This window comes from Vipera berus (genome assembly GCF_964194415.1).
Source record: "Vipera berus genome assembly, chromosome: 5".
Lineage (NCBI taxonomy): Eukaryota > Metazoa > Chordata > Lepidosauria > Squamata > Viperidae > Vipera > Vipera berus.
In genome coordinates, this window is record NC_138207.1 from 48,759,752 (window position 1) to 48,774,123 (window position 14,372).

Sequence of the window (14,372 nt, forward strand, 5' to 3'; positions counted from 1 at the left end):
ATGTATCACAGTCATAACATAACAAACTACAGCAGAAAATATTTTTCCTCCCCATCATTTTCTATTGAATTTTCTTCCACAAATTTGACAATGGATACTCACTAGGAACTCTTTATGTGTGCAACAACCATCTTATGAGGTAAGTTGGACTGAGAGAGAGTGACTGTCTAAAGTTATCCAATCACCTTTCATGTCTAATATACAACCAAGTATACCCAAGGCATACTACCTTAAGAGAACTTCAGACAACCAAATCCAAGGAATGGAACCTTCAATATTCCCAAATAGCCATGAGATCTTTCATGGCAAAGATATACAACTTTTATGCAGATCAAGGGCAATTTGGGGCCTTTATATAGCATTAAATGTGATTTGTATAATTTAATTTAAATATGGTGATTGTGTTTTTCTTTCATGCATTAATTATTTTCTATTGTGAAGTTTTTTTGTAATATTTTACATTTTGTAATATTTCTAATAATTTGTAATAATATTGTAAATATTATAATTCATTGGCAGCCTTCAGATGATTTCTAGATCAGGGGTTACACTTGCAAACTCATGGGTTTCATAGTCTGATTGCTCCCTTTATAACTCAGGTTATTCAGTGCCAATCAAGAAATCTACTGAGGTCCCTCTGATGTATTAAAACACACATTTACTAATTTGGCTATATAAAAGGTGTTCTTTTTTTAATTCAGAAAAGAGTGCAAAACTGAACTGAACTTCCCACCATTTTATATTGCATAAAGTATTTTCTTCTTGCTGGTTCACTTTTAATGTAAGAGTAAGGAAATATGACTTAAAACTGATGAGATAATATAGAAATGGAATTATTTTTGTTTTCTGCTTTCATATTCTTTTTCTACTAAATACCAACAATAATTAAATGGGCACATTTCTGGTGTGATCCTAATCTTAAGCTTTTTGACTTTCATCCATTTTATTGAAGTTCCCCAATTGACTAAGATGTAATTTTTTAAAAAAAGAGTTGATACGTTATCAGCAGTTTCATGAACATACTAGACAACATTTTTGATTTATGTTGTTGTTAGTTGCGAAGTCGTGTCCGACCCATCGCGACCCCATGGACAACGTTCCTCCAGGCCTTCATGTCCTCTACCATCTTTTGGAGTCCATTTAACCTCACGCCTACTGCTTCAGTGACTCCATCCAGATTTATATAAATTTATATAATGATTTATATAAATGTTTTAAATAAAGAAAGAAAAGGCAGATCCGTGGATCACTTAGATTGTTCTGTTAGCTGGATATGTGGTTTAATCTCATATCCTTAAGACAATCCAAAAATCAGAATGAACAGAACTGCATTTTCCTGCCCTTTTCTCAGTACCTACTTCCTGCCAAAGTCCCCAAGGCATTTACTATACATAAAACTAGGATTTGAAACCATATTAAAATAAATCCCATCCAAGAGATTCTGGAATTGCTTGCAGTCATCCACTCAAGTCACTCAAGGGATAATAGTAGTCCATGGAGAGAAGGAAGAGAGAAGGAAAATAGAAGCACAAGTATTTCTGATAGCTGGCTCCATTTCTTAATTAAAATATATTTATCACTCCTTGGAACCAAACTATTAATGCCTTCTGTTTGGTTTAAGAGAGTCAAAGTTGAATAGGTTTAGCCAGTTCTCATATGCTTCTTACAGCCATGTAGGCCTTTAAGGTTACTTCTGGACTGCAGAGCAGTCTAGGCTTCCTTATCTTGGAGAATACATTTCTCTTATCGTGCAGTGTGGCCCAGTAGAACTCCAAGATCATTTCTCAGCTTCTTTATGATGTTTCAGTTTGCATTTTTAAAAAGTTTAATATTTTGGAAGCCATCCAGTCCAACTTATAAGTTATACCTGGGGTTCCAAGATACATCGGGAAGGTTGTTTCACAGTTAAAGACCGATATTGTTTCTGTGGGTGCTAGAGACTGGTTCTATCCCTTAATTTCTTGTTGAAATTGATTTTTTTCTCTTGTGGTCTGGCTCCACTAGTCCTCCAAGACCATATTACATCAACTTGGCTAACAAAAGCTAACAGCATACTCTAATCCTTAGAACTCTGCTTGGAAAGCCATTAGGGTTTGAAAATGCCAGGAATCATTTTAAACAATGTATCTGGTATATTGATTTTCAAACCGGTTTAAGCCTAGATCCAATCCTCCAATTTATGATCGTTCTCAAATGGGCAAGTGCCATCATCTTACTCAGTGTTTCTCAACCTTGGCAAGTTCAAGATGGGTGGACTTCAACTCCCAGAATTCCCCAGCTAGCATGGAAGTTGAACTCTATCCAATCTTAAATTTGCCAGGATTGAGAAACACTGATCTTATCTCTCTGTGTAATTTCTAAGTTTAGCAAAAAAAATTAATGATTACCACTGCTATCTGTATCACAGTTTTTCTAATAATTGTATTTTGTAATTTTATAGCATTTTATGTCTTTTAATTTTTTTATTAATAATAATTACAAGTTTATATATTTTATTGTTGTGCCATAATAAAAGTTTAAGTGGTGGTGGTGATGTGACATATTAGAAAGAAAGGTTATTTTGAATTTAAAATGCTGCTGCAAGATTAGATAGCATATGAGTTACATGTTGATTCTAAATAGCTAATGTCCCCTTTCTAAATAATAATTATAACAAGCTAAGATGCTCTGGAATTTTAGAATTCAAACAAACATGTGCCATATAACATTCTAGACTTAACAATTATCAACAAGAAAGACAAAAAAATTGGATAGCGGACATTGCAACGTCTGGAGACAGTAGAAACCAACTGGAGAAAATCACAAAGTACAAGACCTGCAAATAGAAGGAGAAAATAGTGGCAAAAGAAATCAAAGATAGTAAATCCCAAAACATCTAGAATACCATCTGAACACCAGTGACACTGACAAAATCTCTATCCATCAATTACAAAAGGCATATTTACTTGGAACAGTTGCAACAATATCTTTAATATCATCAAACATCTGCCTATTCCAGGTCCTTGGGAGAGACTTGATAGGTAGATAAAAATGCCAATCTAAATTTCTGCTGACGGTGCACTCAACAATAATACCCTTTCCTGCTAAGATCATGAATAATTACTACTTAAGGCTGCAAAAATTGTTATTTAGGCTACCATTAGATGAAAGCAAAAATGGCTGTCTATATCTCTTTAGTGCCATCTGGTAAGCAACCAGATTTATGTAACCCAGATAGGACAGTCCTACCACAACCAGAATAATTAATATTTAATTAAATTGATAAATACATTATTTAATAGAAACTTCTTATTTTCCTATGTTCTTAAAAACAATTCTATAGATTGGCCCGTAATTTAGTGTCACAAAAGCAAAGACTAACCCATGCAGGAACAGAATTTTTTTTTTATCCAAGAATAGATGTAGAAATAACTTTTGAGAGAATGGGACATGTTTTTGAAGTGAACCAGATACATTCTGAGTATTGAAGTAGACATTAGATAAGCATCAGATTAATACGTCTATCTAATGTCTATTTAAATCTGGAATTTGAGGTGGGGCATTGGATGAGGTGAGGTGCAAAACAATTGAATGTTGATAGACACTCAGACGAGGCTTTGTTTTATGCTAGCATAGTTACTGTAGTTGAATGAATTTGTCTCGGATAAAATTGGCTGGGGACTCTGTCCTTCTCCAATGGCATTTGTGGCAGCGCTTTGCTTGAAACACCTTGTTTTATTAAACTTGTTTTACAAGTATTTCTAGCACCATGCTTGAATTTGTTCTCTGCCTCATATGAGATGGACTAATTTATTCACGATGCTGGATATGGACAATTGGATCACACTAGAAAGAGACAAGTAGTGCAAGACAGAATTTCTTCATGAATCTTTCAGTCATGGAGTGATGGCTGTAAATTAAGAATCATAAACCATTTTTGCTTTCTTTGTAGTTTAATCATGAATAAAAGAAAACGAAGTGACTCTATTGTCACTTGACAATGGGAAAAAAGTGCAGATACTTGAATTGCCATTTGTTGGTTGGAGGTTAATCCCATCTCATTAAAAAAAGAAGGAAGGAATCTTCTATCCTTTTTTCTTAGAGGTCTCTTTGCCCAGTCTCCCTGCCCCTTCCCAGTCTTAGTTAAACTGCTGAGCAAAATTGAAGTATTGTATTCTGTAGTAAGTTAGACAGAAATATAATAATGATATATTAAATATAACAGCAGCTTTCCTTTTAAAATAATTACAGCATTGATCAATAGCTAGCAAATTTATTTCATATTTTGACTTGTACAATTTTGATTTCAAAACAGACCAAAGAAACACTTCTTTCCACTCCCCCCTTATGAACATTTCCAGCATCTAATCCCCTTCCATCTTGCAGCACTAAGCTATCATTCAGCTGTCTTTTGTTTCACAAATAGTGGGTGTGACTGCTGAAAATTTACAGGGGAGTAAAAATAAAAGTCCTGTTTTGGTGCCAAACAGCTCAGGACATGTTTGCCCAGCTGTAGAGATGCTCAATCTGTTGGACATAACTTAAATTCTCCCCATGGTCTGCACCTGTCTGAAGACAGCAGTGTCAAAGAGCAAGATGAGGGTGAACATATCCAAGTTGCTCAGTTCTTTTTCTATCTTTACACTTTTGCTGTTCAGTGTTCAAACACAGACCAGTAAAGGAAGACAAAGGAGACCCATAATTGTTGTTGCAATACCTTCCAGCTTTTGTGCAGATTTGATTCTGCTTTCAGGTGTGGTGTCCCCTATTTGATTATGGCTCTGTTGGTCCACATAAATTAAACTGCTCATCTTCAGAGAAATATTCAACACCTGCATTTTTAAGCTAAGGATAAATATATTTGGGCAGTACTATACACCATGATACCATGAGCAGGTCTAAAAGCAAAATGGTCTCTCTCTCTCTCTCTCTCTCTCTCTCTCCCTCCCTCCCTCCCTCCCTCCCCCCTCTCTCTCACACACACCACACACACACACACACACACACACACACACACACACACACGTCTCTCTGTGTATATCACATACACACAACCCTATATCTAAAATTCTAACTTGGCATTCTAAGTTACTTTACTCAGTCAGCCACATCAAGAGTCTTAAATACAAACCTGAGTTCCACTTTTGAAGGACAATTAAAAGAAAAATAATCTCATCCAATAGCATTTACTGTAGTCAGCTGGCAAAGGAGCTCACTGCAAGGTGGCTGGGATTGTATGAGCTGAAATGTTTTTGCCTGTGTAGTAGCTGGCAGAGTGGGAAGGAGGTAATAGGAATAATTGCCTGGCATCTTCAGGAAGGTTTGCTGGTGTCAAAACCGACAATAATGCAGTCTATAGTGCACTGAAGGTTTTAGTCAAGGCTATAGGTGTTTTTTTTGTCCAAACAATAGAGATGCATCAAAACCCCCAGTAATAAAACATGCCTGTGGTTCTTCCTCAGTTCAGAGGTAAAACATACAGGGCCAAACCAAATCCTTGTCATTTTAAGAGTACCCAATCTATCATGTAAATATAAAAGCTTTGGGATATAATTCTCCCCGCCTGCCACACAAACAAGGTCACAGAACAAACTTGTCATAAATTACATGGCATTCTATGGCAAAAAGCAACAAGAGAAAGAAATGCAGAAACCTAGAAGCAAACAATAAATAATAATGTGACAAGTTCAACTACTCCCAGGGTATGTATGTGCCAATGGAACCTTCTCCATATCCAAACCATCATACATACACACACACTTAATTTTGTGGCAAGATATCCTCTCCACCTTACAGTGGCTGTTATAAACTTTTTTTAAAAAAGTACAAAGAGAGCATCAGACCAAACAGTAGTTAACATTTATATGGTGTATTACTGCTTAAAGGTGTTCACACAGACTTTATCTCGGGTAGTGAATGGGCTATGCTTTGCACTAAACTATAATGTGGCAGAGTTTTCAGCTGTGGTTTAGATGAACTAAATCAGCATATATTGTGAAAGTACAGCTGACATTAGTCATAGCTTGATGAACACAATTCAACAAATGTGAAGTCAAGCTAGGATAGGACAGCAGCATCCTAAGCTCATACCTCTTGTCCCTAATCATTACCTCCTGCATTATAAAATTAGAACTCACCAAGGGCGCTCTCTATTTAAGCTCTGCTCCATCATTACTCAATGACATACAGTATTTCCTGGGCATGTGCAGATTCAGCTGCAATTGTCTACAAATGATCCTTTCTGCACAGAAGTATACTCGTGTAGGATTTCACATGTCAAAATCTAATAAATTTGTAAATGACAGGATGCTGTTATTACATAAGTGCCATTTGTTGGAGGTTGCACTTATGCAGGGTAGTCATGCTTTGAGTGCTTCTGATATTTTAACATGTAAATAAATTTATATTCCAATCTAGCTCAAAAAATGCACATAGCAGGAACTCTTGTGCACATACCATTCATTAGCTGAAGTGTGCACATCAGATACATCTTTATTTACTTATTCAATTTCTATCTTCAAATATGCATTTGTCAATGTGGCTCTATCCACACTGCATTGTTTTCAAAGAAATGCACACTGTATATATTAACATCACTTTTTTTTTATAAGTACGTTGTCCAAAGCCCAGAAAAAGTTATAAACAAAAGAAATTGGAAGAGGTGGAGAAAAGGAAAGATAGCTAAATCTGGTTTGTACCATGACTATTTACGTACATTCTTTTCTATCCTGGTAGAAAAGCCATCAAGTCCATATATTGATTCATATGTTGCCCTTTGTTTTTTAAACTTTTCACATTCACTTTCCTTTTTCAGGAACTCATGAACTTCATTCAAGCACAACTTTCCTCTTTCTTCTCAATCTATCTATTCTTCCTTGATATATTTATATGCTCATTTATTCTCTCTGTATGAGCATACCACTCAATGTGCTTCTTTTATATTGTTCGATTCATATGTATTCATCACTTACTCATTCTTGAACCCATCCTCCCTTTACCATACACATTTCTTAAGTAACATTCCCGCTGCATTTTCTTATCTTTGTTTTCCAATTATATAGTAAAACAATTCTTACTTCCATATAACAAAATGAGCTGAAGGCTGGTTTTATATTTTTGCTTCTTTTAAGAAACTTGGATTCATTGCAACAAACCAAATACTACTTATTACCTTTCTGCCAGCATTTGCATGTTTTAAGATTTTTCCATCAATTTCCCCATCTTTAGTAAACATTCTACCAATATACACCACTTCATTTACTTGCTCTAATTTTCACCATTCATGGATAGCTTGCAATTATTCATTCTAATCTCCCCTGTCAAATATAACTTTCTTGGACTTCAGTTCATTAATTTTCATATCTTCTCATAATTGCATTATATAGTTTAACATTCACTGAAAATTATTCAGGTTTGAAACTCACACGGAACTATTTTTGATAGAAAAGTACACATTTACTCACATCTTCAATCGACACAGCTAATGTCTATACTAGCATTTTGTATATACTTGTCCACAGAAACATATGCCACTAAGGGGACAACCACATATTTCTTTGTGCTCAATGTTTACCCATTCATTGCTAACCTTTCTAGTTATTCTCATGCCTGTTTTATTTAATTATGTAATTATTACTAATAGAATATATGTATCTCAGGGTTGAACTATGGAGTCCTTAGTGCTCTCTGAGCTTGGTTGTTTGCTTGCAGACTCTTCATTACCTATGTAAAATCTTCAGTGCTAGTAAAGGAGTGAGGTTTGCTATCTGCCTATATACTGTAGCTTGCCCTGTCAGTGGGGTGTTGTTTTCTTTTTGCTAGTTCCTTGATTAGACTGTTGGTTACTACTCTAAACAACAGCCTAACGATAAACAAAAGCCATAAACAGCAGCCTAATTAAGGAATTACCAAGGAGCCAGGTAAGCAACAGAGAGCATCAAGGACTCCACTATTATTTATTTACATGAATTAGAGACAATGGGGATTTAAACCATTTAAAGCAAAAAATAAAATAAAAAATAAAGGGATAGATAATATGCCTCCAGAAGAAAAGCTTATATAATAAGAAGAAATCCTACAGGCATTCAGCAACTACCCTGTCCTAGGACCTGTGAGGATAAATAGTCAATGGGTTTCTGAACATCATCAGGGTGGAATCCTTATCAAGGTGATGCTATTCTGGGGGACAGGCATTCCAACAGAGAAGATACATTGTATCCAGATAGATATCGAGGGGACGTGGGGTGCACCTCCTGCCAAATCTTACCAGATAGGTAGAAACTACTGGAAATACCAAATAACCAGGCTTTATGGTAGTAACTAACACCATGAGGTGAACCAGAAAGCTTACTGGCAAGCTCACAGAGCAGTGATGCCACATGGCATATCTTGGCATGCCTATTGCTACTTCCATCATTATCTTCTGGACCAGCTACAGCTTCCGAGTGGTCTTCAAGGAGATTCTCATGGAGAACCTCATGGAGAATGCAATATTCCATTTGTGAGGTAATTGTCAAAAGGGCTCCTGTTCCAGGAATAGTTGCAATTGACACACTAGATGGAACTTGCAAATGCCATGTTACCTACAAGTATCACCAAGACAATCCCTGGACTGTTTATAATCTTGAACAGGAAAGTACTACTCCATCCAAAATTAAAGGTTGGAACATCTTCAGGACCAGGGAGCCAAATATCCACAACCACTTCATTTTTTCAGGATTGAGCCTTTGTCTATTTTTCTCCATTCAGTTCACATAGCCTGCAGACATGGGGACAGTGTCATGTGGATAGCCTGGGGTCAAAATATACAACTGGGTACCATCAATACATGTTTGCAGATACTGTAAGTGAATTATTGTGCTGGCATAGGATGCTATTTAGCAAAGATCTGAACTCCTGGAACCAGTCACAGGAATCAGGCTGGGGAATGTGCCAGCCTTTCTGTTCCATGTTTGTCAACATATTTGTCCATTAAAACAGGAGCTGCAATGGTTTAAAGCAGGTAAATTGGATAAATGAACAGTGAATATGATAAATGAACTTTACTGCCTGTAAATGATGATTTTCGAACTTAAGAGAAGAAAAAGACAAAATTTCTTTATCCCATACAAGTCAATAGCCAATTAATTCCCAACACAATGGGAACATGCAAATAAGAAGTTGCAAGCTTGGTACATTTGCAAGGTTTCCAGAGAGTAATAAAAATCTGGTAAAGAAGAATATATTCAATAATAAAATTAAATGACATAACTCTTCCATTATGATTTCCTTATGCATTGCTGCCTAAACTGTCTGACAGGTTAAGGTACATTGCTGTACCATGATTTATCAGTGGAAATTGTCATTGCTTCCAAGTCTAATCATGTAGAAAGATTTTATTTCAGATGCAGGTTATGTCTGTAAAATTACACACATCTAAAACAAGTCGCTTCTTGTTTTAGATATCTGAGCATTATTTAGTTTATTGTTTTTACAAATAAGGTGGTAGTAATATCCAACATACCTTCCTCCTCCCATTTGAACCACAACAAGCCTGTGAGGTGGGTTGGGCTGAGAGAAAGGGACTGGCCCAAAGAAACGCAACTGGCTTTCATGGCTAAGGTGGACTTGAACTCATGGTCTCTTGCTTTCTATCCTGGTGCCTTAACCACTGGACCAAACTGGCTCCCCCCTTTCCCCCAAGCTCTTCAAAGGGAGAGATTGAATTCTCAGATTTGAAACAATTGGGACACTTACTAGCATCTTGATCCTTGATCCCACAGATAAAACACTACAAATCTGATTTGAGTGGGAGGAAGTTTAACACAGCAATATTGTGCAAAATACATTAAAATCCCACAATAAAGTTGTATTCTATATTATATCTCCACTTCTGGCAAAGGAGATCTGTTAGTTCTGAGCTGCATTACTTCCATCCCAGAAGGATCCAAAGGTATAAAGAGGGGGAGAGAAATGGACATAAAAAGGGTACGAAATATTTTCTTCTTTTTATTCTTCATTTGCCTCAGCTCTTCTCATTTTTTTATAGTTGTACAACATTGAAAAAGCTCCTCTAAATTCTTTAGTGTGTGATGATGAACTAGTTCATTCAGCATTTCATTAGAAAGACCATCCTGAAAATTATCTACTAGAACTAATTCATCCCTGGCATAAGCTGAATCTTTGCTTTATTTATTTAGATGTATATGGCCACCCATCTCAAATACATGACTCTAGGTGATTAACAGTAATACAAGTGATAAAAAGGTTGTCTAAAATACATAATACTGTAACAAGGAGAATACAGGAAAAATTATAAAAATATAAATCAACACAACACAACAAATGAGCTCCACTGAACACCCAGGGCTCCAGGCTTGAACACATATCCTCCTTCACTCTATGCTTAGCTTGGTACAATCTATGAATTCATAATTAGCAATAGTAGCTAATTCTCTGCAGCTCTGTTTCTCTGAATAGTATCCATCACTGGTTTGCTGTTGACTGTTGTTGATAGGAACTGCTCAGTGGCAGCTTCATCTGTCAAGAGTCCACAAATAAATGCTACTTGAGAGAGAGTTACTATTTAGTATACTTACAATCCTGGCAAGCTCTTGATTCTAATTATAGCAAGAGTTTGGTTACTTTTCCAACTCTTAAGGTAGTCAGACATATATGGGCTTCATTGAGCAGAAATCTTTTCTCATGAGAAGTTAGAGTAATTCATATTTAGAAATGTAAGCAGCAGAGGCCTATCCATTAGCTATCCTTCCTCCTTTTTCCTTCTAAATAATGCAGTCTAGGCTACGTCATGCCCATAAAACATATTTTTAAAAAAGTTTTAAAAAATTAAAAGCGAAAGGGGACTTGGATTATCCATAGTAAATGTCAGTATAGGTATACAGAGCTGTTCAGTTTAACTCTGCTTTGGAGGACTTTCGGTCTTGTGCCCTTAGCACTTGGTCGTGGGAGAGCGAAGCTCCGCTCCCCACAGCTGATTTCGTCCTGCCAGGGGGACCCTAGATAGGTCTGAAGTCGCCCCAAAGAGGTGACCGTGAAGGAGGGGTACTCCATTGATCACAAAGCAATGGCAATCACTTCATTTGATCCGGGGAAAGCCCTCTGATCCAACAGGAGAAAGACTAGCGTGAGATCAGCGTCTAATCCAAACTACTTGCAGCTGAAGTCCAAGAGCACAAACCTAAACATCGGTGAACAGCGTGCTTGGAATTGGTGAGAATATTGATCTTCTTTCTTCTATATAGTAACTGAATCCTTGAGAAAGATCCCCAAAGCAAGAAAACCTCCAGAAGGGAAGGGAGGGGACTATATCCCTATTCCCTGGAAGCAGCGAATTAATATTAAGGAGGAAAGAGATAAACTAAAATTTAATTTAAAATACTACAGTCTGGATAAATTTAGGAACTAAACAACTGTCAAGATTATACTCTAAAGTGTTTTGATTGAATTACAAAAAATACGTAACAAAACTACTTTTTGATTTAAAAAAACCTGAAAAAAGAAATAACTGCTGACACCTAGTGGAGAATCAAAGTATAGAACACTAACAATAAGGATTCAGAAACTGGCAGAATGCTCAGAGATAAATAATAATCTGTTCTTTTGAATTGCAAATAACCTTGAAGACAGCATGGAACAAAGGAAGAGCTAGGCCAGCTATAAGATTAAAAAGTGTCTGAAAGGAAAAAAAACACCACCTGGACTGTTGTTTAAATTTAAGAACTGTTTATGGAAAAGAAAAACTTTGGCTCTTAGCTAATTTTTTAAAGGAAAATTTACAGGAAGGATTTAAAGTGGCTGAACATACTGAACTGTAATTTTGAACTGACTGATAATTGACCCTTGAATTAAAACATTGATGAAAGATTAATTGAAAGGGGAGGCAACATGGATACTGTATACATATAAAAAATGATAGGATGCCACATTCAGTATTTTCTCCTGAAGTATTTAGCCTACAAAATCAAAGACTTTCAGAAATAATATTTCAAGGCAAGAGAAATACTTTCCAGGAGGAAATAAATGCAATGTTAGGACAAATACAAATGACAATACATTCAAACCACAAGGAAATTCGAAACAACTTTGATGATTTAAATAAGCATATTTCTAATTTAAATCTACAATTAAAAAACATCCAGGAAATAATGACAAATGAACAAACAAATCAGATAACAGACCACAAATTTGAAGAATATGACCACATTGATGAAACAACAAATGAAAAGAATTACACTCTATTACAAAGAGGAAAAAATCTACAAGATTCTGATGCAACAATAAAAATGGAGTGGCCTATAGAATTTTTAGGAGAATTATCAGAGTTTGGGAGACAGAAAGTATACATCTTACTTCATCTTTTGTATTCCCAATAACATTTGCAAAAAAATACAGGAACTGCTGGGTAAGCAGATTATATCAACTTGGAACATTAACCGGCAAAAGACCAAAGACAGATGCAAGAGATTTGACTCACCCTACCAGATGGACTATTACATGAACAAACACTTGTTTGAATATAGTTAAAAGAATAGAGAACTTTGAATATAAAGGGGCCCTATAACAAGAGGGATAAGAGATTTAAGTAATATAGTATGTTCTACAATATATGAAATGTAAAAATAGTAGGTTGATGTAACTTTTATTAATATAAGTGATATAGACTGATTGAAAAGGATGTTATACCTAGATATTATAAGATAGATAATAAGTACAGGATTTCTATAATGCATGCTAGGGAAAATCTGGACATTTAGATGACTAACATATGAAGAAATTATGACTGATATGAATTGGATTGAATATAAGGGAAATTAAGCTTAACAAAAATTACGAAAATAGGATGCATGGTGAATTAATGAGATGATGGTTACAAGAATAATATAAGCAAAAAATGTTATAGAGATTATTATTATTTGTATAAAAATGAAAAAGTATATTTAACTATATATTGAAAATATAAAGAATTACATTTTCTTTAAGGTTGAAGGAGAATATAAACGGGAGAAGGGAAGATCAAAGAAATATATTATTAATTAATATACTACATATGGAATTATCAAACTTAATCATTACTGATTGTTAATTGATTATTATTGTCTTTTTTTCTTTTATTAAAACATAAACCAAGACAACATGCTGTACACTAGGCACTGGAGATTGTTACAGTTAAAACCAATAAAATATGTAAAAAAAACAGAACTCTGGTTTGGGGAAGTTTTCCAGTCCTAAAACAGATATTTTTTTCATTATTAAAACCATCTGTAGAACAGATTTGTACCTATAGTACAGGGACAGGAAAGATGAAAATCCTATTTTTTCTACTGTATTGCCTTCATGGACTAAATCATCTTTAGTTTGTCAAATTCCCTTTTGGGAAAATAAATGCCAGCAGATCTCATACCTGATAACATTCAACAACATTCTGTGAATGAAGATGGTCACCATTCTTAATAATTGTAATAAATAAGTGTATAAATAAAAATCTTGTCCATGTGTATAATCCAGGATGGTGGCTAGGGCAATATTGTGTCAGACACACGTTCCATGCTAATGTTAAGGTTTTGAAACTGGAACACCAGCACAACCAAAACTACGTTTTGCTTCGAGCATTCCAATTCAAAGCTAGCAGTTAAGACATTGATGTCTATCCTCAGCTATAAAACTCATTGGAAAACTTTGGGCCAGAGTCAATCTCTCAGCACACTAACCCACAGATTATAGTTGTGGGCATAAAGCGATTTTATGTAAGGTACCTGAGTTCTTTTGGAAAGGTGAAATGGTGGATAATGACATGATGATATGATGATTGCTGTTGCTGCTCTGCTGCTGATAGCATAAATGCAGTACTACTATTACTGTATTAAATGCATCTATAACCATATTCAAGTCATCATGAATATTATTTATCACTATAACCAGAATTGGACAAATATGATAGATACATAGAGTTTTCCATAAAATAATAGAATAGGACCTAATCATTTGACCATAGTTCTGAGTTTAGAATGAATTTCTTTTTGTATTAGCTATTTTAAATAGCAGCCCTGAATATTGCAGGAATAACTGTAATTTAATGGGGTAAAAATGAAAAAGGAAGTGTTGAAGCTCTCTCAACAATCTATTGGTCATCCTAGCAAACACACTAAGCCAGTTTCCCCCTCCACCACCTCCACCAACTGTACTGAATTACAACACCTATAATAGGAGGTGCAGTTCAACCTATCTAGAGAGTAATAGGTTTGGGAAAGCTGTACTAAACTTTTTATGTGGTAGTACTTATAATTGATTAAATGGGAAGTTCTTTTGACAAGCACATTTAGTATTGTAATACCCCTGAGCCATTCAAAACATGATAAAAAGTTGCACTGCTTTTACTATCTAGAGAATATGCA